Below are 18,543 nucleotides of genomic sequence, written 5' to 3' on the forward strand. Positions count from 1 at the left end.
CTCTTCTAATCTTGGGTTGGCCTCGTATGACTAAGAGTTAACAGGGATGGTTGAATACACCTCTGGACTGACTGCAGGAGAGGTATGAATTGTGTGGCTGCCTTTCTGTCCCCCAGGATGTTTTCCACAAAGTCCTTATCAACTTGTGTCTCCTCAGTGGCAATGTTGAAATGTTGCGCCACCTTCAGTAACAATTTGTTATGCTATAGTTGGTTGTCAACTGGTGAGTCTGCAACTGGCTGGTCCTGATGGTCTGGTTACTGTACTATATAAATGTCGTTATCTTCGTAGTACTGTCTTGATTCTGGATATAAAGATCCCCTGAGACCCTGCTTAATCATCATAATATGAGTCTTGCAATGGGTCTTGGTAGTGAGTGAAGCTTTGGGATGCAGTGGCCGGAATGCCTAGAGCAGAAATGCTGGGCTGTGGCTCAAGGTGAGACTTTTTGGCAGGGGGTGGCTCTGCTGATGCCCCTTGATGCGAGGCATCTCTGAGTACTGTTGATTGATCTGAGTGTCTGTCCATGAAGTCCACGAAACAGGGCATTCTCCCTAAGATCTTGTTAAATTGTTCTGGAGTAAAACGACATTCTGGTGGAAGCCCGAGATGACAGGGACCTGAGAAGAGGTGACATCCTTTGAAGGGGTGGATTTTGTGGGAATGCTATCCTTATGGCGCATAGCCTCAAAGACTATGTCAAATGGAGTGGAAGACTCTGTCTGGGTGACCTTGGGGGTTAAGGGCGTCGAAATGGTGTGTTGTTTCTGCGTCCTTGCCTTTAGTAGAGAGACGCTAATACGTTTTTTAATTAGCGCTTGTATTTTCTGTGCTTTTTTAGGAGACACCGAAATGCCTTTCGGTGACGGTTCTTCAGTGCACAAAAGGAGGGCCTTCTTATATGCGGTGTCCAAACTGACCTTCACTTTCAGTTTTTGGGAAATGTCAATAGGCGAGAGCCTGCGCGATGGCCCAGAGGGCAGTGATGAACCTGAGGTTTTTTCCCCACTCACCGCATGGTACTGGGCACTAGACAGGGTCTTTGAGGGTCGGCCGTGGGGTATGTCTTTAGCATATTTGTGCGTGTGTGTGCTGTGGCCGCCGGGTGTCTTTTTCCATCACAAGACCGCCGGCCTGCTTCTCGGAGTCGGGTGCCTGTACTTGGGGTCCAAACGGATTTTGATAGCCCTCAGCGTCACTCATGACTCTGTAACTGCCCTCGCTGGAGTCTTCTGTCACATCTATGGAAGCCTTGGTCTGCATAGCATGAGCAGCCCAGCGTTTCATCCGTCGATCTTTTAGGGTTTTTGCCCGGAAAAGCTGACAAGATTTACAGTGCTTTTCGGCGTGATCCCTCGGGAGACAGTGGTTGCACACTCGGTGGGTGTCTTTCCACAGAAATTTACGGTGGCAGGAATGACAACATTTAAATGGGGTTTTGTTCATTATGTTTAAACAGGGCAGTTGGGTGAAAAAAGAACGGGGATAATGGGATAAACATTCCCTAAAAGGAGTCAGTATAGAGAACCTCCCCCTCTCTCTGTACTGTAATGGGCCAAAGACCGAAGAGGCCCGTATGGCCGTGTCTGTCATCAATTGACCAGTCGTCAACGCAGTGGGTGTTCGTCAGGACCCGTCGAGTGGATGAGCAGTCGTGCCGCGAGACGATCAGTAAAGGAAAGGAAGAAATTCTACCAATATAACTTTAGTAAATCAAAGGCATCAGCCTAGAAGAGAACTCCGTATTTGCGACCGACTTCAATGGCGGAAAAAAACAATCTGAGGGACCTTGACACGTGAAGGACCATGGGTACAGTACACGTCACACTAGGGATAGTATTACTAATCACCCCCCGTTGACGTCAGTTTTCTAGTTTCGAAAACAAATCTTTTAATACTCTGCGACTTCCACTAGATGTCAGACTATGCAGAACATGTGATCTAAGCAGATCCACAAGCTCCAGAAATATATTTACAGGAGTTGGAAGTTTTCTGAAGCATTTTCATTCATGGTGTGGCAAGGAACGCAGAGAAAACCTCATTTGTTTCCTCCCCTTTGGCTCCAGGCCACATGGAGCCAACATAATGATCCAAGGCCTGCCACAAGCCCATATGCCTCACTAGTAGTTGTGTGTGGTCCATGGTGGCTGCATGAACATGTGCTGTGTTCCCATATAAGAACATTCTCATGTTGGCTTCATTGCCAGTAATGATACTATAAGAAAATATGTCAAAGCTGGCTCTGCTAGTATTTATTTTATCATTTATAAAGCACACTAAACCAGTAGGCATCAAGGCGCTGTTTTAAAAGGTTACAACAACATAAGAAGCAGTATAGTAGTTCATTAACAAGTGGCAGTTTCCTTAGGATAAAAAGTACTGCAAGCGGACAGCAGGAGAGTATGGTTCATAGTGATAATTTCGAATTCAAAAAAGTCAAATACAAAAATGTCGAAAAAAAATGTGAATGTTTTTTTTTTTAAATGGGGGGGGTTCCACCCAACCCCCCGTTTATTTTTACTACCCAAACCCAAAAAAATATACAAATACAAAAAAACACATTCTATTTTTTTTCGACATTTTATTTTTTTCACCTTTTTGTTTTCGACTTTTTTTTGCAGTCGACATTATGACTGCACATCGGAGAGTACATCACACATAGCAGTTTCATTGGTATAGTATGCCAGTAGCAACACATAACACATTCCTTTTGGCTTTGCCATTAAAATGCAATGCCATAATAAGAAAACATGTCCAAAGTAGGCCAGTCTAGACACACAAGAACACTCATCATTTGAAAACGCCTGCTTTCAGAAAGGTGAGACACGTTTTAATACAACAAAGGTTTCCCTGCTGTCAGCACGTGCCAGTAGCCAGCGAGCTGTCAATGTTAGCAATGACATCGAGTCCCATATCATTTAGTGCATTGTCAACAGGACTAATTCTGTGGGATCTTATGTGTCCTCTAATGGATGTGTGGGTGTACGATTCTGGTCCATTCTGTCTGTTCATATTGCAATGCCCTTGTCCTCTTTGATGACTTATGCATCCTTGATGTATCACTGTTGACTTTTGGACCTGTTATCCATGAATTATATTTGTATATGCATGGTTTCGGGTGGGCCTGGAGTAATGATGATTGCCATACATAATCTTGACATTCAAATTCAATCAAAACATGTGCAATGTCAATGCTCCAATACAAAGCCCACCCCCCATAAGATGATCAAATGATGACTTTTTCCTTCATGAGTCTTTTTGATTGATAGCACAGCCCCTGAAAGATGTGTTGTTCCCCTGTTACCATGGAACATCCCTACTGCATTATGGTTGTTTAACCTCCTCATCCCTGTTTGAGGAGTATGTCTTAAGCTGCATCTAAGCGAATATTCTGTAACAGCGCCACGATGCTTCAGGGCCGCTGTGCGCTTTATAAATTCAAATAAATAAATAAATAAACTATGCATTACTTTGGTGAAAAAGCAAGCTGTCTTGAGTTAGACCTAAATATGGACAATGGTTTCTGACACGTGCAATTTTGCTGCCGGGCCTTCATCCAGAAATGTATTTTAAATGATTAGTTACGTTAATTGGGAGCAATGAACGGCTTGGGAACTGAGAGCCTTTCCTAGATACGCTAACGTTCATTATGCTTCACTGGACCAACGTCGAGGTAGTCTGCATAAATACACTTAATGTTTTTATATAAGCAGCATTGCTTACATAGCCTTACCTTTTCTGTATACACATTAATTAAATGATTACAGAAGCAGAGTGTAAAAGGTGGGAAAAGGTGTGCTTTTTCAGACCAGGCTCGCTAATCCGCCCGAGCGGCCATACTCAGCTGCTAATAAGAAACCTGGCATTATACACCCACACAGGGGTGTTGATAGGTCTCAAAAAGACCCGGGGCTATGCTAATGTCGGGACTGTGGGACTGGGGGCTAGCTAGCCTTTTGGTTGTAGCTCCTGAGATTCGGCTACAACCAAAAGATCCGGGGTTATAGCTCTCTTAGACACCCCCCCTCCCTTAGCAACGCCTCTGCACCCACATGACCAATTTGGCTTCTTTCTCCCATAATGTATTTTGTACAGCCCATTGGGCACACCTCTTGCATGGATGGCACTGCATGCATTTGGTGCAATGCTACGTCATTACTAACAAGCAGAGTTATCACTTTCTGCGCTACTTGGAGTAAATATTTGCAACAAACATGAACAGAAGATGCATTTTGAGAAGTAGGCAAACGGATGACGCTTAGCAGAGCAGGGCAGGGCAGGGTTAGCCCAAATAAATCAGCAGTTAAATAATTAACCAGTCTCGGTGTAGCAGGAGGGGCAGAACAAGGGTACAATGCTCAGAGTACTGAGCGTGCAATCATCATGTGGTGCAGAGGGGGTGAAGGAACTAAGCTGGGAGTAAGGCTGTGTACATACTGAAGAGGAACGATAAAAAAAAGACTGCCTGGCCTATGAAGCAGAGCTGAGCCTCCTTGTTGCGTGAGGGCCCACATCCGTGAATGCTTGGAGAAGAACTGTTCACTTAAACTAAAGGAACAGTCGCATAAGAGTCCCGGTCCCTGGATTTCAGTGTGTATATATAGCGGTCGTGTTAGGGTTTACATCCTTGAAGGAAGGGAGGTGTTAGGGTTGATACTCTCTTACCTGCTAAGTCGTTTAGTATCCCCCCTGTATGCATGCTGAGTGCTTGAGGTATGATGTCATGATTGGAATGTTTGGTTATGATTGAGTAGAATGCTGTGTGTGGAGTGTTCCACCCAGGACTGTTGATATGATGTAGCCTGGGTGGTGGGAGCCAGTGGGCTCTCCTCTGATCCTGTAACTGAATCTCTTCATGTAACACCTGATTAAAGTGACCTTAATGAAGATCCCTGGCTTCCTGTGTATCCTTCTATTTCAGTGACCCTGCTTGAGGTCACAACAGGTCACAAAGCCAAGGCCACAGAGACCGCAGGGGTATGGGCTGTAATTGCGACCCCATAAGAGAGTCTCTGGCCTTCAGTTTAAAAAAAAAGAAAGGATTGGGGGGCTTTAAATGTAGGGGTGGTGGATGAGACCACAGGGGTTGCGACAACAACCCCTGGCAACCCACAAATGACCTCTCTGGTGAGCGCACACCCACAGTGTTTGATGTTTACAAAGTCCCAGCAGTCACTGCTCAGTACCCACCATGAGGCGGTCCAATACGGGCTTGAGGGGAAGGAGCGGCGTGCAGCTCCAAAAAACAGGCCATTGGGAAGGGACGGCAGAAAGAGGAAAGCAGACTAGGGTAAGAACAAAAAGAGAAAACAGCTGCTGTAATATTACAATGAGGGGAAATACCATCTTGTGGTCCATGATTTTAAAAGTGTTCTTTGATCAGGCATTATCTTCCTGCTCTACTCCTCTCATGTGGAAGACCTCTTATATTGTACTAGATTTTAAGAAGGGACACTGAGCATTACCCAAGAGCTATCGCCCTATTGCTTTGCTGGATGTTTCTAGCGAAATCTTCTCGGTTATTTCCGTTAAGACATCTTGAAAAGTGGGCTATAAAAATAAAGTATATGACGTATATCAATCGGGGTTAAAAACATCTAGGAACCTCTCTAAATGGTTTAATGTTAAACCTTCTGCAAAGTAGGTCTTCCACAAAAAAAAAAAAACCAATTTATGTGGCCATTGTGGGCCTCACCATGGCATCTGGCTGTGTTAATTGATCATTACGCTGGTCAAAGCTCCTTAAGTGGGGTTGTCCTAGCACATTATTAAATATTATACGCTATTTATACAATGAAACTAAGGTTCAAATTTGGCTAAATTAACAAAAGACCCTTATCCACATCCATTCCAGCTTGCAAAGGCTTATGCCATGGCTGTGTCCTTCCCCCTTTTTTTATTTAATCTCTTTAATCAGATATCGGGGAGGCACTTGGGGAGGGAAGATCTTTTCCCCCTAATTTCGGGAACATATGAATCAGCTGGTTGACGTACATGGACGACCTGATCCCTTTGGACTACACTCCAATTGGCCATAAATGCCTACTTAAGGGACTTAATAATAAGGATATAAAAAGGAACCCATTAAACACAAAGCTATTAATTGTTTCTAATCATCATAGAAGTGCAATTTTGTATGGAGCTTGAATCAGAATATGCTGGAAGTAACTCAGTCAATAATTTATGTGGGTTTTTCTATTTGTGTGAGGAATAAGAGCGCAGCCCATCAACTAAAGCTACGAGATAAATGTCTAGCCTTAGCCAGTCAAGCTAAAAGTATAAACGTGTTATGGGTGCGTTTCACTTCCGCCCTCCATAAAACAAATGGAAATGATGGTTGTAACGATCTTAACCTACGGAGCAGAGGATTTTTGGGTCAAAATGGACAGCCAGTTTCAGAGGCGCACGAACCTTCATAACAGTATATGAATTGTAATAATAAAATACAAGTTCGGTCTATTATCTCTTATGGCCATGATAAGTTGGAGGTACCTTTCTCTTTAGGAAGGTACTTAAGCCTACAGAGGATTCGCTGTTCAGTACATTGAACAGCCCTTCCAACAGTGCACTAATCAATGGCATTGACGACAGTAACTCCCTGTTGGAACCTATCAAATTTTTTTGCCCCTCTGAAGTACAGAAAAAACTCTGGATTAGATATCACCGGGGGGTTCACAGATGCTAAAAACCTCAGTGTGAGGCTTCAGCTCACCTCAGCAAAAACGGAACTAAGCCCCCTACTTGTTCTCTGTTAAAATCGGGGCTCTTCGCGTACAATGGGTTGCTTTTGCTGACGATATTATTAACTTTGACCCCACTCCGGCTGGATTACAAACAAAGCTACTCCTTTTTGAGGAGTTTGCAATGGCGCATAATCTCACACCTAATCCAGCAAAAACAGCTATCATGACTTTTGGCAACACAACTAACACCAAACGTTTCAAATGGTACATTATGAAGACACAATTACCTCACATCATTAGTGCAACCTATCTAGGATACAAGTTGTCGTCTCAAAACTCGATTAAGGCATGGGTAGAGATTATTAGAAATAAGATCAGACCCCTCATATCACAATTGAAGATTATATATGCTAAATATTGCAAATTCTCTTTAACACCTCTGATTGACTTCCTGACCTTGAAAATCGAAAGTGTCATCTTGTATTGCCTGGATATGTGTCTGTGTGACCTGAGTGCATTCTTAGATTCCACACAGGGATCCATTATTAAGACTGTAATGCGCCTACCCATGTCTGTACCAAATGCTATTATTCGCCATGAATTCGGTCTAGTGGCATTATCTGGACGCTGGAAATGGCATCAATTATCCAACTATGTAAAAATTAATTATCCGCCAAAGAATTCATTATATGAAGATCTCAAGGATATGTTGGATTCATCCTCCTTGGCCTCCTTTTTGCAATACCATTGCAAAATGAAGCAATTATTGAATTTATTACGCGCTTCTATTGAAGATGTACACCAGCGTCCAGGTTATGCAAAAAAGAGGCTCTTTAAATATGATTGGAGGATGACTATAGAAAATATTTTGACTTACAAATTGTACAAGGAATATGGTAATTATGTCAAGCTACGTACTCCAAGATATGAACATGTTGTTTTTTTTCCCTGCAATCATATTAGGAATACTTGTATACGTTATAGGATGAACTTATTCCATACCAGGGAAAGAATTGCAAATTGGAAACAGGAAGAGGAGAGCAAATTAACTCAATGTTGCTTAGCATCATGTAATGAGCCCATGGAAACTATGAAGCATTTGATTCTTGAATGCCCTCATTTTAAACTAATCAGAACGAATCGTTTGATGAAATTTGTGAATATTGAATTTGAGGAGTGCTTGGAGTTTCTTTGGGCTCGCATGATGCAGGGTATTCATAAACCTCTCATTTTTGAGTTGGTTAGCTTCTGCAAGTATATAGAAAACGAACTGCTTAATTTTAATTAGTTTCTAGTTCCTACTTGAATAGGATTTCTTTTCTATTTTGTTTTTGATATGTAAATAGATGAAAACCGATTTTATTTGTCAACTAAAAGGAAAATACAAAATATGTAAAATGTGAATTTAACTTTTAAAAATGTTATGTTTTTAAATTTCTTTATTTTTTTTGTAAAGGTTCTACTTCTTTGTAATTGAACCAAAAACAAATAAAATAAAAAAAATTTAAAAAACTAAGCCCCCTCTTTTCACCCTTACACCTCCTCCCCCACCGTGGGTGATTTCAGCCACACAGCCCCCTGAGTATTACATGGTGGGCACGACCACAGGTTTGAAGATGATCGACCAGTGGAGTGTTGAGATATCCCTGTGAAAGCGGGGTCCGGGAGGCAGCATTGAAGGGACCCGGACGCTCCTCTTCATAGCCTGCATGAGCACACACCGGGAGCCCATGTGGCTCCAGCAGGCCTGTACTTCTGGACACCAGGGGAGTTGCTAGGTCTGGAAAAGACCCGGGGCTAAGCTGATGTCGGAACTGTTGGGACTGGGGGCTAGCTGGTCTTTTGGCTGTAGCGCCTGAGATTCTATCCGGGGCTAAAACCAAAAGACCAGGGGCTATAGCCCCCTTAGCCACCCCCTAGCAACGCCTCTGCTGGACACGGGGCTCTCATCCCACCACAGGAGTTGCTGCACCCCCATCGGCAGGGGCTGACCCCAATCGGAGACCTCTGATCGAGGTTGCAGCATATGAGAGAGGCCAGGGTTGTCCCAACTTCTGACGTGCACAGGGCCCCCTTGAGGAAAGGAGGACAGAGAGCTAGCAGGAAGGACCTAGTGTTACGCTATGCCCACAGCGAGTCGCATCCTGCCCAGCTCCACTTACCTTCTTGGGGCTTCCCTTTCACGCACCCTGGCGCTCTTGTTCTCTGCTGGGTCGGTGGTACCTTTATCTGCGTTGCTGTTCCCCTCACCTTCACTGTGCGCGGTTGCAGCGATTGCTGGGCTTGGCCATTTTGGATTCACTGCGCATGCGCGTACAACCGTGTTCTTCGTTCCTCGCATGCGCTGTGCTTAAGGCGCTAGGCAACGACAGCTTGCGGTTCAAGCCTTGTGATGCCGGCACCATAAAGGCTTCCGGTGTGGCACGGAGCATTGCGTTAACGCATGTTCCTCACTCGTGTTGCGCTCCAGGAAATGGTTCCTATTCTAGCCTTGCTAATCCTTGTGCCTTGCTTCTTTGTACATTGCCACTCTCCCCTTTGCCTGGGGCCTTGCCCTCCAGCCTTTAGTGTTGCTGCTTTCTGTTTCTTCCTGCCTTCTGGTTCTACTCCTTATTTTCTTTCCTCTTTTCCTCTTACCTCCCTGCCTGTGTCTCCTGCACAACCCCTCCGTTTTCTTTACAGCCATTTTCCTTGCCTGCTCCTCCTTTCCTGCCTCTGGAAGTCCTAGCCAGTTGCCCTTCTTTGAGCTCCTGGTCGGCACGCCAACAAACTTTTGGGATCAAGGTTTGTTATCAACTGCCACCTGTGAGACCTGAACCTTGGACTGTTCCATCGCCTGCCTTCTCAGTCATTGCTTGCACTGTTCCTGCGCCACAATAATCTAGGAAGAGTTGTCCCGTGGCATGGGGAACCGATTCAGGACTCCCTAGTCACATTCTGGCAGGTCTTGGGTTGGTTTCCTGCCTTGCCTAATCTACTCAAGGCAGTCCGGCGTCAACAGCACATTCTCCAGGAACATCAGGTAGACGCTCTGCTTAACACCTCGGCAGAAAAGGTGCTGCCATGGCCGGACTGAGCCTTTCACCGGTGTCAGCCTCCAGTATGAGAAGCGGGAGGCAGCCGCCGCACCACATAAAATGGTATTTACGGATTGGGGTTAGAAGCCTGTGATGGAAATGTTCGAGGGAGAAAAGACTGAAGGTAATTTTTCTGAAAATAACCTTTGGTCTTTTCTCCCCTGAACATTTCCGTCGTCTTGGACCCCGCCCCCACCTCCCTACTTACCTTGCAGAGGCACACTTCGGTGTGTGCAGCCGACTCGCTGTGTCCTCGCAACGCCTGTTCCCTTTCACATCTGTGATTGGCAACCGGCGCTGCAGGGTCCTTTCCTTTTTTTTAATTTTTTTTTTAACGTTTTTGGGGATCGGCTGTGGGGGACACCTCTGCTCACAATGTAGTGAACAAGGGTGCGGGGGACACCCCTGCAGCCCTTACCACTGAATGGGGGATTTGGTCAAACTTTTCAGCCATTCTGAATTTTCGAATGGCCGAAATTCGGCCAAATCTCACATTTGTTCTTTTTTCAGGCTTTTTGGACGTTTCTGTATTTACCCGTTGGCCCTGCTGGCGTGTGCTGGGGTGGGGGCATGGGGAGGGAGGTCAGAGGGGCTGGGAGGAACTCCACCACATGAACCCCAAACAGATTGTGCAATTGAAGAGGAAGGGAGGGCCCAATGTTGGGGGGGCCACACCCCGCCCCGGTGTGGTCAGGTGAACTTGTCTGGAGCCACGCCGCAGGCATAGTACTGAAGGACCCAAGAAGCATCTGTGTCCCAATAATTCTCCCGCTTCTACACAGAGGTCGCTGAACCTCAGATGAAGTTCCTAATTAGGTGGCTGGGAGTCCCCCCCCGCCACTTGCTGTGACTACCCATCTTCATCCCAAGCAGTGCACCAACAGGCCTCACTTTTGGAGAATCGCTGTGAGTGGACGGTGAGGAGGAGCCCTGCCCCTGGAGTGGACATACCCAGCCCTATCACAGGGAGTTGGGGGTTGGGCCACCCACAACTGCCCAAATGGTAGGCGTTTATTCTGCGCTCTTCCCATAGTGGTAGCACCAATACCCCCTCCACCCCCCAACAAAAATAAAAAGCAGACAGTTCGCCCCAGGGCGAGCTTGGGGAGTTTCTGACTCTCCCCAACAATTGAGCTCTTTGCACAGCAACAAGCACCTCAGGTGGGGTGACGATTCTGGCAGAGGAGACCCCGGGAGGGTGCAATAAAGGGGCTTCCTGCACCATAGCTTTTTGTCCCAGACATGCTCATTGGATGGACTGGAAAGCTTTGGGGCAATGGCGGAGGAATCTGGTGATCAGGTGTCTACAAAGAAGGACATTGCTTCCCTGTTGGAAGAGATAAGAGGAATAAGGGCAGATATTGTTGGTAGACATGACAAACCAGACAAGCGGATCAACAAGATAGATGACAATCCAGGAGGTGGAGAATAACCAGTCTTCCCTGGATGCCTTGGAAACCAAAATGGACACGAGGCTGTCCGAAATGGAAAGAAGAGATACTGAAGTGGCTTTAAAGATGGGTGATGTCAAGAATGGAGGGAGCGGAGGAACAACTTGTGCTTCTTTGGCTTCCCGGAGAAGGATGTTGAAACAGAAAGGGTCCATCCATGATGTGGCTAAGGTGCTATTTGGTGATGACATGATCGATGAGCCAAAGATCGATAGAGCTCACAGAGAAGAGGGATAAGAGGCCCAAGATCTGTCTTCGCCCATTTTCACAACTACCCAGAGAAGATGAGAATCCTTGAGAATGCTCGAAAGTCAGGCCCAATCGAACAGGGGACCATCAGAATCTCGATTTTCCAAGACCTATCTTCTTTCATGCTTTTGAGCCCCAGGATGTGTGCATCACTCACAAAGGGGTCTGATATAGATGGGGATTTGCCTTTTCCATCTTGTTCGAGAAAAATAATATGGAATATCAGCTTGTTACAGAAGATGACATCCAGCGGGTTAAGAGTGTACTGGTGGGGTATACAGAGACCCTGACTCAAGAACAGAACGCTGCACCTGTTGGGGAACCGTGGAGTACCAAGACCCCCAAAAAATGTTGCATGCCGGGCTTGAGGAAATTCATTAAACTGAATACCTCACCCAACAGACCCTCCTGAAACGCATTAACATTCAATGGCTACCCTGTCAGTGGGTGAGTCAAAATTAGGCCTGTATGAGTTTTCGGGGAGGGGGCCGTAATGAATACACAGTAATTGGAACTTAGTGAACAAGGTGGTGTTAGGCAGAGGGGGTGGTGGGTGGGGGGATGCGATCCTACTTAGCATATGGTAGAGAACATCGAGGAGTGGAGATATGAGAGTGGCGGGAGGGTTGGGGAGAGGGGACACATACGAACAGCAGTAGCCGGTTAAAGTTGTCAAAATGTTTGGTTAGAAGGGTCTGGTAGTTGGTTATATAGTTTGGGTAGAGGGAAATACCCTCCTGGCAGTTTATTCAGGGTTTGATTCTATAGTTGACTTGGTAGTTACGCCTGGTGGAGTTGGGGCAGTGGGCTTGGAATGCTGTGGTGTAAATTGTGGTGATTCATCCCGGGTGTTCAGGACTGCTTGGTGGTCCAGTTCACAGCCTTTGATGACAAGGCAGTGGGTCTGGACACCTAAAGGGGGGTGGGGAGCTAAGGGTTTGGCGTTGGGTGGCTGTTCTTGTTCTTTCTATTGTTATTTGTACAGTGATCAGTTTTCACTTCCATCGAATGCAATGGGGGCATGATGGAATTGCAAAAGAATGGAGGTATCCCATGTCTTTTGTCAAGCTTGACAACCAAGGAGGGAATGATCAGTCCAAATGGCAGGTCACAAGGTTAACTTAATAATTGCTCTCTCAATGCCCGGGGTATCAACTCCCCTACGAAACGCTCGCACCTTGATGTGCTTTGTTAACAGGAAACGCATTGGGTGAGGGGTAGGGAGCCTATGTTGAAATTGAAATCTGTGGGGGAGGTAATTAGTGCTTCTGGAGGGACGAAAAAGAGGGGCTTTGCGCTTGGTGAAGGATATACTTGGGGATCCAGAGGGCCGCTATATTTTCATCAGAGCACAGTTGCCAGGGAAATCCATAATAGTGGGATAAGTCCTGCCCCAATGAGGGCCAGATCACATTTTGGGAGGCAGTCAAGGAGAAGCTCAAAGGCTTTGTTGGTGGCCCCTTAATGGTGGGAGGGGACTTGGTGCTTCACCCCTTAGAGACAGGAAGCGGATGGAGGACCTAGCGGTAGCTTCCTCGCAGAAAAGTGAGCCTGAAAAATGTAACCAGATTACTGGGGAGCTTGGCCTGACCGCTTCAGTAACCCCCTTGAAAACAGCAGGTGAGATCTTTACTTACTACTTTCAGGCACATGACTCCTTTTCCAGAATTGACCTTATATTAGTGGACACCACCTTGCAAAGATATGTCTGAGAGTTGACGGTGGAACCAGTGCCATGGTCCATCCACGATTTGGTTTGGGTTAATCTGGGTTCCTGGCTACGTCAGAGCAACAAAAAGGACACAGAACAGTCAGTCTTGAAGGAAATTAAGGATTATTTCGAGCTTAATGATAAGGGCCATAATAGTCCCCATTGGCTGTGAGAAGGCAAGATGACATTACAAGGTGTCCTCAAAGGGACTGGTGTGCACAAATAGCAGCAACGACACACGTAGAAACGGAGTTTACAACCCGGAGGCCTCCAGAGTGGCTGAAGTTGCCCAGCTCAGTTGGCCTGGATGAAGCAGTATAGAGCTCAGTTGAAGGCCCTGCTGGTCCAGGAGCCGGAAAAGAAGCTATTTTACCTAAGGCAGAAGTATCATAAGAAGGGTGATAAGGCAGACAAGATTTTAGCATGGAGATTGAGGGAGATGCGCAATTCTAAAATGGTCATGGACATCGAGGTCAGGATGGAGAAACTGTCAGGAATCCAGAGACCATAGGGAATGCATCCCAAGATTATTACAAGAGGATCTACACGTCGGAGTGTAACAATGAATCCCACATTGATACATTTCTCAATTCAATTTCTTTCCAAGGCCTCTCTGGGGAACAGGCAGACGGTATAGAGGAACCAATCACAGCTGAGTAAGTAATCCACACAATTAAAAAGCATGAAGGAGGGGTACAACCCCGGGGGATGACAGATTTATGTACCGCTCGCTTTTAGCACCATACCTGGTCTGAGTATTCAACAAGATCCTGGAGGGAGGTTCCCTTCAAGATACCATGTTAGGGGGTATATTAGTGGCCATTCACAAGGCTGGTAAGGACCCGGAGTCTTGCTCCTCCTATAGACAAATATCGATTTTGAATTCTGGTGTTGTGGGGGAGGATTGAGAGCACCGACCTTTCTCTACGTCGCTAATTCATGGAGACCAAGTAGGTTTCATAAGTGGTAGACAGGGTTCGGACAATGTAAGGAAAACTATCGACCTTATGCATGCAATACCAAAACAGACTAGTTGCAGCATTGATTTACATAGATTCGGAGAAGGCCTCCAATCGTGTGGAATGGCTTTATCTATCCAAAGTGCTAGCGAAAATGGGATTCAGGAGGAACTTTTTAAGCTGGGTGAAAGCCCTTTACAGTTCCCTGAGGGAAGGAATTCAAGTTAACAGTTCCCTGATAGTCCTGTCACGGGGTACGAGGCAGGGATGTCTGCTCTCCCCTCTATTGTACGCCATTTCAATGGAACCCTTGGCGATAGCAGTACGAGCTAACAGCAGTATAGGGGGGGGATCAGCTGTGGGGAGTCAGTTTAAATTATCATTTGTGGATGACATATTGGCGTATATAGATGAAACTCACAATTCCTCCACACCCTGCTAGCGCAAATTGCTTAATTTGGTCACTTTTCCGGCCTGAAGATTAACATTGGTAAATCAAATGTCATGGCGAACGGAGTAGTGGGCTCTAGTTTGGATAGAACCAATAGGACATGGGGGATGAGGGTGGAGATGCACTCTATTACATACCTGGGGATTCGTCTCACTGGGCCGAATTAATTTTGATCCCATGCTCGAAAACATAAGACCTTAACAGGTGGTCTGCAACAGTGCTGTCCTGGTATGGCTGACGTATCCTTGAAGATGACTGTCCTGTCCCATCTCCTGTATCTCTTCACAGCTGCCCCCATTGTCTTCCCCGACAACTCCTTTAGGGAACTTCAGGGTGCTATGGCCAGATTCATCTGGAAAAAGAAGGTACAGAGAAAGTATTCGACTCTCACATTACCCAAGGACTGTGGGGGGTGGAGGGGGTTTGGTCTACCCGACTTCAACTTATATTATAAGGCATCCCAACTGTGTGTCCTAGTTGAACACATGAATGACAATTTGGCTTGCTATTGGACTTTCTTGGAGGACTTAGAAACTCACCCCAAAAAAGTCGGGGACTTGATGTGGTCTCCGACTAAACGAATTCCAAAACAACTGGTCGATCACACAATATTGGGAGTATTACGGTCCCTCTGCAAGACGAATGGCACCAATCAGTACTTGTCCTTATGGCTATCACTGTTGTCGTGGGTGTGGAGTCTCCCTCTGGACCTCACGCGTCATGCTTTTCGCCACTCACAGAATAGGAGGTCTGGAAAGAATAGGGCAGCTATTCCCACAGGGGACCTTCATTGATTATGAAACCCGTCAGGGAGTCTTGGGGCACAATGCAACATTGCTCTTAAAATATTTGTGGCTTAAAGGCATATTTATGGATAAAGACGGGGGGGGACTAGACGAGATGATGGCATCCACCACGGAGAGGAAAGCGATTCTCTCAACACTCTACAAAGTCCTGATTACTTCACAGATAGGGCACAGACAGAGTTTCAAAACACACTGGGATACCCTGTTATGCAGAGAAATATAAGATGAAATCTGGAGGAGAGTCTTACGGCACCTTCCATGGGACCCTGTTTACATCATCTATTGAACACAATTTTAATCGGCTGCACGGCTGGCATAGAGACCCAGTCAAACTCTTGTAGATGTTTCGGGGGTTCATCCTCTTTGTGCCCGAGGGCATGTGACCAGCTTGGCTCCCAGTCACATGTGGTGGCACTGCCCAAAAATAGAGACTTACCGGGGAGAGGTCCTGAGCTGGATTAAGTATCTCATGGGGGGATGTATTGGCTAGTGATGAATACCCCCCATGGGCAATGAGGACTTCAGCCTCGAAGTGTGGGGGCATGCTAAGGGCTGGGAGAATAGCAGTAGCCCAGAAATGGAAATGACTTGGTATGCCTGGGAGGGAGGAGTGGGAGCATAAACTTCGGGAAATATTTCTAATGGAAAAACCTACAGCTCATCTCAACGACCATATGGAGTCGTTTCGTGAAGAATGTGCCCCACAAATTAGTAGGTGGGAACTTGACATAGTGGGAGATGACACCAGGGACGGTTCCCAGGGCAATCAAGAGAATGAGCAACTGAGAGGAGGGGGAGCGATGAGTGTGGTGGAAGTGAGCGCTGATCCTCTGGAACATGCTACTGAATGAGGCACCAGCACCCTTCTTCGAACTAGTGGAGGAGGGGGATGGAGGTTCCCCAAATGCAATGCCGACTGTTGGCAGAGAGAGAGAAGACCAAATTGGTTTGGATATGATTAGCAACTACGCTTGCGAATGCCATACCCTTCCAATTCTATATGCTATGCTTTTCGAATCACAATTCTGATTTTATTTTATTGTCACTAAGTGACCGTAGGGGGTTGGGAGAAGCCATTGTGGTGAACGTTTGAGACAACATTTGTTTATGCTGTGAAAACTTTATTAAACATTTACGTTTTGTTTTTTTAAACTCTGGTTTATGGACGGGAACACTACCCGGGAAGTGTGACGAATGTGGAGGTTTCGTCCTTTCTTCCCTTGGGAGAGCCACCCCCCTTGAGGCTAGCGAGATGAGCCTGCTAAGCAAAACCCCAGCATTTTGGGAAAGCGGGACCTCACTGGGAGTGACTCCCCTAAGGGGGACAAGGACTCACATTCCCATGGGGAACTCCTTACAATGAAAGTAGTGTCTGCATATATGGGAATCCAAGAAGATGAGATCTCATTCAACCGTGAAACTCAAAACAATGGTGAAATTGCCTTTACTTGTTTGGCTCAAGACAATGCTAGTTTCTCCATGAACCTAAACACAAATCAACATGTCCCCTCTGGATCCTGGAGTGAGAATAGGCATGATTGCCCTTAAATGGAGGAGGAGAGGAAGTGGTACGTAGAGGCAAGCCCCCAACATGAATACGTCACTGAGGGGCAGGACAACTCTTCACAGCGAAGTCAGCTGTACCGCAGAACGAGAGAGAGGAGTAAGGAGATGCTGCCCACGAGGCAGGGAACCAGGCGGAGTTGGCGAAACCAAGGCTGAGCTGAGACAGACTTTTCTGGAGGCGTGACCGCGGGGAAGCCATATGTGCCTGGGGCCCAAGAAACGATGTAGAGTGCAGAACACAGAACGCGAGGAAGGGACGAGTCCTCCGTTTGCAACGAAGAGAAAGAACAGCAGAGAAACGCTGTGAAGAGTGGACCGCGAAGCCTGCTTGTGTCTAGAGGCGAAGAGCCTAAAAGAGTTGCATCTGCTCAACCTGAGCAGATGCCACCTCGCTGGAGCAGACCTGATGGCGAAGAAGGTACCTGGGTTGATCATAGTGGAGGGTGGCGGACAGACGAGGAAATGGGGAATGAAAGGGGAAGGACGGATCTCCTAAAAAAACACAATAGTGGCATAATAGCCGAAGGAGGAAGAAGGAAATCAGTAACAGTGAAGGGCACGGGAACCCAGAAACCCAGAAACGTACATTTTACAAACAGGTCATAGAACATTGGGGTCAGGAAACCCAAGGGAACCAGATGAGCTCCATAAGACAAGAGAAATACAAAGATACGAGAAACACTGAGGAATACCAAGCAAACCTAATAAGTGGAAATCCACCAAGTTGGTATAGAGGGATCAAGGAGGTATCCCTCCAGCTAAAACACTTTGGACATTAGATCTTTTCAGGAACTTTTAGTTGCAAAGTGGCAAAACTCTTCTTTTTGTTGAGGTTTGACAAGACCACAGATAAACCTTGAAACTGAAGTCAGGAGGGACCTACAAGACACTTGCACTTTGCAAAATTCTATCATGACACGAACTTTTTTACTTCGGCTGATCTTTGGAAGAGGATTCTGGCTCGCTCGCATAGTGTCGCTGATTTTAGCCAACGTTAGATATTTAACGGACATTTTCACTGCATGTTATTAACTAATCTAGTTATCATTTTCTACCTAATGTTAAATGTGCTCTATTCGTTGGTTTTTGTAATGAGTGAAAGGTTTGAATAGCAAGCCATAACACTAAATAATAAAAAGAAGAAAAAAAAGAGAAAACACCAGGCACCACAGTGCCAATGTAGTCTTGCAGATCAGCAGCAAAAGTGATCGAAAACAGAGCACCACTGGCATCATGTAACAAACTGTGTAAGTAAAACCACATCATGAAGACAAAGCTAGATATATCATATAACTGCCATGAGTAATCAGAATCGGCAGCCTTTGCCGATTGGTGCTCATGACAGTTTTTTTGGAGATCTCGGTTTTATGTGCTCATTCACAAACGGTTAATGCTACGTTTAATACGTTTTTGAAAGTGTTTTTCTTTGTTGCTGGATGTGTAAAGAAGATTAATGCAGACTAGGAAGCCACTCACCTCAACATAGAATCCATCTTGCAAATGAAAGCTCTTGAGGGAGAGAGGCAAATTGAGGGATGAACTAAAGATCAATTAACACATTTTTTATTTTTTTTATTTTTTTATTTATTT

The sequence above is a fragment of the Ambystoma mexicanum genome, chromosome 3q (genome assembly GCF_040938575.1).
Source record: "Ambystoma mexicanum isolate Mex_15411 chromosome 3q, UKY_AmexF1_1, whole genome shotgun sequence".
Taxonomy (NCBI): domain Eukaryota; kingdom Metazoa; phylum Chordata; class Amphibia; order Caudata; family Ambystomatidae; genus Ambystoma; species Ambystoma mexicanum.